At 41.4% G+C, this 7,742-nt stretch overlaps 1 long non-coding RNA gene across 13 annotated transcripts; it reads right to left on the bottom strand.

Annotated features, from left to right (window-relative positions):
- On the bottom strand, positions 1 to 7,511 carry LOC123139549 (uncharacterized). 13 transcript variants are annotated; one of them, XR_006469611.1, is made up of 10 exons: positions 6,975 to 7,510; positions 6,696 to 6,882; positions 4,762 to 5,701; positions 4,603 to 4,671; positions 4,418 to 4,509; positions 3,776 to 4,232; positions 3,371 to 3,421; positions 1,912 to 2,024; positions 829 to 1,342; positions 1 to 231 (listed from the first exon to the last, which is right to left on the bottom strand). It is a non-coding gene; the product is annotated as an uncharacterized lncRNA (long non-coding RNA). The 13 variants fall into 13 exon arrangements; XR_006469613.1 differs by having other exon boundaries at positions 4,762 to 5,649; XR_006469616.1 differs by lacking the exon at positions 6,975 to 7,510 and having other exon boundaries at positions 829 to 919; positions 1,073 to 1,131; positions 1,225 to 1,342; positions 4,762 to 6,928.
- Positions 7,512 to 7,742: the final 231 nt, after the last annotated feature.

Here is a 7,742-nt window from a genome sequence, read left to right as displayed (position 1 = left end):
TCATTTCAAAGTTTGAATAAAAAATTGCATGAATAGTCCATAGTTGTACAGATCCAACGTGAATAAATCCTTGTCTAATCCAACATTCGCTGAATAAACAAAATAAAAAGGACATGCGAGTGATAGCACAGAGGGCATCATCGACATTTGAGACACAAACGGAGGGCAAAACTCCTTCAACAAGGTCACGTATGCTCGCCTTTGAGCAATGGCATTCCCCATCTATGTATCCTGGATGTTGGGGATGATAAAGCAATTAGATGTGGACATTCAAAGGCATATCCACAGGTGATATTGAAGTATACAACAGTAGATAAATAAAGTCCTCTTGAGCTCATTGTTCATATGTATCAAACAATACATAAGCAAACTAACACTAAGTTACCATGCTACATTTTGATGTTTTTTGTCCAGGCTTGGCCAATATGCTCTATATCTTGAAAGACAACCTTTATTTGTTTTCTGTATCACATCGTGTTCAACATACCAGTAATGCGTTGATAAGGGTGATCAATACTGGAAAATAAAGAATAGATAATCATAGGATGTGTTGAAGAAATCGAGCACATCTATTCTTTAAATTTTGAGCAGGATATAAACTTTCGGTAAAGTGAGCTATATATGTCGAGAGTGGTGATGACAAACAGGGCATGTACAATCTTAAAGGAGAATGCACATATCAATAACACAACACCGACATTTATACTCAGTAAACCATAAGGACAAACACAAAACAATTAAAGGATGACATTTGTATGCAAGGCGAGCAAGGCCCGAGCAGTGCATCTGAGGATACAACATAGGAAACGATTTTAGAAACTGTCTTACATGTGATCCGTTCATTTAGTCATTAAAGACTAAAGTCTTGCAGGTAGTAGGCTGAGACTTTGTTTTCTTGCTGAGCATGTGATATGTTTCACTGGGAAAGCAACAAACATGAGTAATGCATATAGTTGCACGAATCCGTCGAAGGCCACCAATCAACACAAGGAAATCATAACCAATTAACATATGAACCACCTATATATGGATCCTCATGAACCAAGGATTAAACAGAGACCCAAAACCTCACCGAGGCTTAAACATAGACCCAAAACCTCTATCAATCATCACAAGCAGCAAACAATAGGCCTGCCAAAAATAACCCCAAGCCAAAGATAGGAGATGCCTCATAAATAAAAATTACAAAAAGGTAGGGGCTGCATCATCAAATATATGACGTACCTGTCAGTGCCATGGAACGATACTACGAGTATCATGGTCCTGGACTCCTGGTCCTATCAAATCCCAGCAAATACAAAAACATCAAACCTCGGTCATGGCCATCAAACATGGAGAATATCTGCACCAAATGGGTGGATACAACATGGTTCTTACTTGCTTACTTTAATAAGAATGAATCATTAAACGTTAGTAGAACTGTTGCATATGAAATACTGCAGAAATAAGCACATAATATTGGGGAAGCCCTTGTTTCTTCGCCACTACATAACAGGAAGGACATAAGATATTTTGAGAATGGCATATTAAAAACTTCTCTAAATTATGGAGGCACAATCAGGCAAGCTAGACCATTCGTGAAAATAGGAGAGAGCCGAGCTATATGATAAAGGGAGTCAAGAGTTTCTTGGCATACTCTACTATCCAAAGAGCTTATTTATCATCATCACAACCAAAGTTATTTAATCTTTTGATCTAATAGCTTTAGAAATAGCTGGAAGTGTGTTTCTTCTAAAGCGGTAAGCAATTTGGACCCTCGCAAAAGAGCTAACATAGCAGAGATAAAAACTAATGAATTGAAGATAACCTCAATTAGGACCTATGAACCTCTCAGAGGTCATTGAGGCAAACTATCATGTACAGATCATCGACGACGTTCGTCTTTAATATAAGTAGGACGTCCGTACCAACCTCAAGTCCTATTTTCAGGAGAAATTTCTTGCATCCATACTTGTTCGTCATACTCAGTCCTAGTAAAGCTCTCCTTGCCAAACCATAGTCCCACCAGTCTTCCTTGGTATTTTCTGGATGACCATAGATTACACACAAAAAAGAGTGAGTGTTATGGATCCCAGATATGAAAATAGCACAAGAACAAAAAAAGAAGTGAACAACTGGAAAAAACAAACGCATCCCATAGAGCGACATAGATCAAAAAACAATGCATGCAACAAAATGCATGTAACTGAACCTAAGGTGAAAACCAGACCATCTTCATGAAACATTAAAATCTAGTGAACGGGGAACTTAGTATTTATATTGAGGCGACACTGCCAAAAAACATAAAAATTTTCCATCAGGGGCAAGAGCTTGAAGCAAAGGACTCCGGCCAAATCCGGAGAAGTAATGGAATAAATAAAGCAACTCCGGAAAAAACCGCCTCATGTAGTTCAGGGACGAGATACAAAGAATGGATGAATTAATTAGGATATTGAGAAATATTGACAGACTTATACAACAATCCCCTACCTCCAAGATAAGACTGAAGAACTGAAGATAAAGATAGAATGAATGATAACTGAAAAAATACACACTAAAAAATTCTTTTAGATGTTCTGCAGATGCCATTTATAAAATCTTCAAGCATCAATAAAACTGTATGAATGGATGAATTAATTAGGGACGAGATAAAAAGAATGAATGAATTAAGTAGGATATTGAGAAATATTGACAGACTTATACAACAATCCCCTACCACCAAGATAAGACTGAAGAACTGAAGATAAAGATAGAACGAATGATAACTAAAAAAATACACACTAAAAAATTCTTTTAGATGTTCCGCAGATGCCATTTATAAAATCTTCAAGCATCAATAAAACTGTAGCTTCTCAACTCCAAGGCCCATCATAAACTGAAACTGTGACTGGCAAGGCAAACTTAAAAGTAATCTATGGCACAAACAACAGTTCAAAGAACAAAAAATGGATGGACATCTTAGATGTATTAAAATTTTGCCTTCAGACCTACAGAGCCAAAAAGTCACGGAACTAAGAACAGCAGTCCCAAATAACGATGGAATGTATATTCAAAATATTGGGCTCAGATTTGTGGAGATGGCATTGCCCAAAAGGTAGGCCAAAATTGAGGCAGCAAATATCATTAGCAGACAACCGTTTACTAATTCTAGTTCTGTTGAAACATTCATACATAATTGCCTACTGCTTCATTTATGAAATAGGAGTGCACCAAAAATATTAAATAGGGCCAGGCCAATAGGTGGGCTCTTAATCTTAATTCCATAGGAATCGCAAAATCCCACAAAATCGATAGAATCATCATTTTATAAGCATTCATACTGTAATCGATGAAATCAGCATACTACTACATGCTAAGCAAGCAAACTCAAGAAGCTGGTTCTAATAATTACCTCCAGAGAAGTAATTTTGAATTCATGTGACATGTAGTGTTCTTTGAATAACTGAGAAAAACGTAGGAAACAATAGAAGATGGTAAGCACAAACATCATATTGCAGAAACACAAGCAAACATTTCACAATTCATAAAAACTTTTCTATGGTTAATTAGAGGAAGAACTACCTATGATCCAAGTGAGCTAAGTGAATCCAAGTGGAAAACTAAGTAACAGGCGTGATTGATCTTACGTTAGGGCTAGGCCAATAGGTGGGCTCTTAATCTTAATTCCATAGGAATCGCAAAATCCCACAAAATCGATAGAATCATCATTTTATAAGCATTCATACTATAATCGATGAAATCAACATACTACTACATGCTAAGCAAGCAAACTCAAGAAGCTGGTTCTAATAATTACCTCCAGAGAAGTAATTTTGAATTCATGTGACATGTAGTGTTCTTTGAATAACTGAGAAAAACATAGGAAACAATAGAAGATGGTAAGCACAAACATCATATTGCAGAAACAACAAGCAAACATTTCACAATTCATAAAAACTTTTCTATGGTTAATTAGAGGAAGAACTACCTATGATCCAAGTGAGCTAAGTGAATCCAACTGGAAAACTAAGTAACAGGCGTGATTGATCTTACATTAGGGCCAGGCCAATAGGTGGGCTCTTAATCTTAATTCCATAGGAATCACAAAATCCCACAAAATCGATAGAATCATCATTTTATAAGCATTCATACTGTAATCGATGAAATCAGCATACTACTACATGCTAAGCAAGCAAACTCAAGAAGCTGGTTCTAATAATTACCTCTAGAGAAGTAATTTTGAATTCATGTGACATGTAGTGTTCTTTGAATAACTGAGAAAAACATAGGAAACAATAGAAGATGGTAAGCACAAACATCATATTGCAGAAACAACAAGCAAACATTTCATAATTCATAAAAACTTTTCTATGGTTAATTAGAGGAAGAACTACCTATGATCCAAGTGAGCTAAGTGAATCCAACTGGAAAACTAAGTAACAGGCGTGATTGATCTTACATTAGGGCCCAGAAAAGTAGGGGTCGTTGTTGAGGTTCAGGATCCTGTGTGCTTCGAGTGCTGCCGCCTGGCAGAGTAAATCATCTCTAGACCTGGAATTTGTAACCAACAGAGAAAGGATTGTCTGCAATCAATCTCCATGCATGACGAAGAGCTAGCTTGATGGATTGATGAAGATTGCTCACCTTCTCCAGGAAGAACAGGTGGTCGATGAACTGCGTGGAAACCTTGTCCAGCTCCACAACATCGGTGACCTGCAGCGGTCAGAGAGAGGGATGGTGAGCAGAAGCAGCGAGAGATTGACGGGGAGAGGAGTCTTGCGTCTTTAATCGAACGTGTCTCACCTTGAGGTCCTCGACGTCTCCGCAGCCCGTACTCTAAAGCAAGCTCGGCACAGGCACAATTTGCAAGATCCCGGGCATGAAATGAACGCCCAAAAGGGAGTGCAGCAACAACGGAAAGAAACGCTAAAAGGGAACATAGAGCAGAAACCAACCCAAAATGCAAGCAAGAATTTTTAAAAGGGAACATAGAGCAGCATGAGCATGAGGCATAGAAAAATGGGGTCACCTTAAGATCAAGAACCAATGGCTCTCTCTCTCAGTTCAAATCAGAAGGAAAGAACCACTATTATTGATACCACTATTGTTGATTAGAGTTATTTGTAATTAGGCAAAGCACTACAACACTGGATCCTAAGCAACAACTGAGGCATACAAAACTACAAGTGTTTGTTCTTTTCATAAATAAACAACCTTTAGTATCTCAACCAGAACCAAAGCAAAACAAAAATCATGGTTAAGTAACCAGCAAAGGAAGAATGAACCTTTTTTTAATTTTAAAGTAGCAAGACATGAAAAGTTCTTTATTGCCTTCAATACTACACACATTAGGGGAGGTAGCTGCAGTTCTATTGCATAGTGGGCTCAGATTCGCCTTTCCTCGATCATATAACCTACCCCATCATCTCTTATCACCAAATCAATCTATTTATACAATAGAGTTGCCCTGGTTATCACTCAACAAGAATGACCATCCAAGGACAGAGGCAGCCGAGGCAGAGGCAGTTGGATCCTCAAGCTGCAGGGGAAGATGGAGCTCACCGAGGGAGGTTGTAGCCGAGGCAATACTCAGTGGGCGCCGGGGTTGCGCCTGAACACCGTCCAACCGGCGAGGAACCACGTCGGAGTTGCGCCTTGCACCATCCTGCCGACGAGCACGAACGCCACTGGCTGCGAAGCGGCCAAGGAGACGAGGAGGTGATGTGTAGCACATCTAGGAGCACTATCAGGGGCGAAGATGACTAGGGCCTAGTTAGTTCTCTTTTAGCCGCAATCAAAGATAAGGTTTGTTAGAACATTCTTGTGGTCAAAACTTATCAATGGGCCTATTTATTAGCTGCTTGTAGTGCCGAAGGTAAAATCAAAAGGCCTTTTACTGCCACCTTGCATGAAGAGTTTCTATTCACACATGTGTACTGCTATATGAACCTGCACCATGCTGACTAAGTAAACAACAAAAGCTACTGAGATGTGAACTGACTTTTCTCTAATCAGACTCTCTGGGCACACCAAGAAGCACAGATAAATAATCCCTGCTGGACAGAACACATAGTCTAATACGGTATAACACTGACTAAGCCTAGGTTTGTGAACAGAAATAAATTATAAAACAACATGGTAGGCCAGAAGGAGAGACCATAAAGCTATATAGAGCACATGCCCAAAGAAACTAAAACCGAGCAGAGCATTGACTGAATGTGAAACTATGTTAAAAAAACTGCAGCCAATGAACAAATTGTCCATCATTTTCTTCCCCTTAATGTTTTTCTCTTGTCGAACATGTCTTATTCAATTGTTCCTTCGGTGCTTTCATCAACTTCCATCATCATTGAGAAAACAAATTTGTCACAATACCTATTACAAGCTTGCACCATTAACGAATATCTGCTATTTTAAACAAATTGATTCATCATACTTAAGGGAGAAATCGTAGTAATACTTAACTTACGTTTAGATTCCGTGTGAAATTAATTGGCTGAAAATCAAATCAACAACTCTATCTTTGTGATGTCCTATGATGTCACCACCAACGTAGATCTAAGTACACCCATATAACTGTTACACCTATATTTTCTGTGATTATTTGTAGTCTCAAGTTCAAACTATTCTTCTTAAATCACTACCCTCTCAAAAGAAAACCAAGAGTAATAAACCACCTATGATGACATTGTACGTATATCAATGTGAGGTATTTGTGTTGCTAAGCTAGCAATTACCTGCCAAGATTTGCAGCAAAAGTGTTCGTTGATGGACCAATTCATCCTGCTTCCTGAGACCAGAACTATAACGATTGGTGGTCCAGTTCTGCTAGAGGAACATGGAGCTGGCCTTGCCCCTTTCTTGTGTCAATCAGACTGAGCCACCTACAGTTCGTCCATGACATAATGTCCGCTGAGTCTACTTCTGCGCCCAAAATGACCGATAAAAATGCAGGTGAATAAATTCGTCTTTTTTGGCACGTTTTGCAGATGAAGGATGAAGGAAGGAGACATGACCTGTGTGGCTGGCGGGCGCCGTCCGTAGCGAGCAGAAGCAGGCGTCCCTCGATCTAGAATCAGTCGAGCAGCAGGAGCAGACGTGGATTCCTCTCCCAGCGCGAGCAACTCTTGACGGATCTCTTGACGCAGGGGCGTGTCCTCCTCACCTTCTTCTCGTAGGGGAACGGCTACTCGCCGGGGAGCTCCTGGTCGGGCTGCGCGGCGGCCATCGGGCCCCCTCCTACCGACGGCGGAGGCGGCACGCCACCGTAGGAGAGGAGGAGGCCGACCCCCTGGGCCACGCTGCCCGCGCCACGTCCCATACGCCGCCGCCTTTGCCTCGCCTCGTCATTCCTCCTTCCCTCCCGTGGGAGCCGGGGCCGAGTGGGGTGCTAGGGTTTGGTGGCGCCAGATCGGTGGGGTGGAAGTAGGAGAGGAAGGCACGGGTGGGGAGGAGGCCGGGCGGCAGCGAGGAAGGAGGAGAGGGAGGCGCGGGCGGGAGGAGACCGGGCAGCAGCGGGTGCAAGGAGGAGGTCAGGCGGCGGAGGGGAAGGAGGAGAGGAGGCGCGTGGGAGGAAGGGAGGAGGCCCACGGGAGGGCAGCCGGCTAGGGTTGTCTTCACTTGAGGCAGCCCTTTTATACCCCCCTTGAGTGAAATGATGAAAATGCCCTCTGCGGGGCATGGGAATAACGGCGGTGGCACGAGATCTTTACAGTGGGGGTGAAACTATTCATTGCTACAGGGTTACCTCTTCGATCCGACGGCCGAGGTCATCCCATGACTCG

This window comes from Triticum aestivum, chromosome 1B (assembly GCF_018294505.1).
Source record: "Triticum aestivum cultivar Chinese Spring chromosome 1B, IWGSC CS RefSeq v2.1, whole genome shotgun sequence".
Classification (NCBI taxonomy): Eukaryota; Viridiplantae; Streptophyta; class Magnoliopsida; order Poales; family Poaceae; genus Triticum; species Triticum aestivum.
Note: the sequence above shows the minus strand (reverse complement) of the source record. Positions and strands in the feature narration are given on the sequence as shown.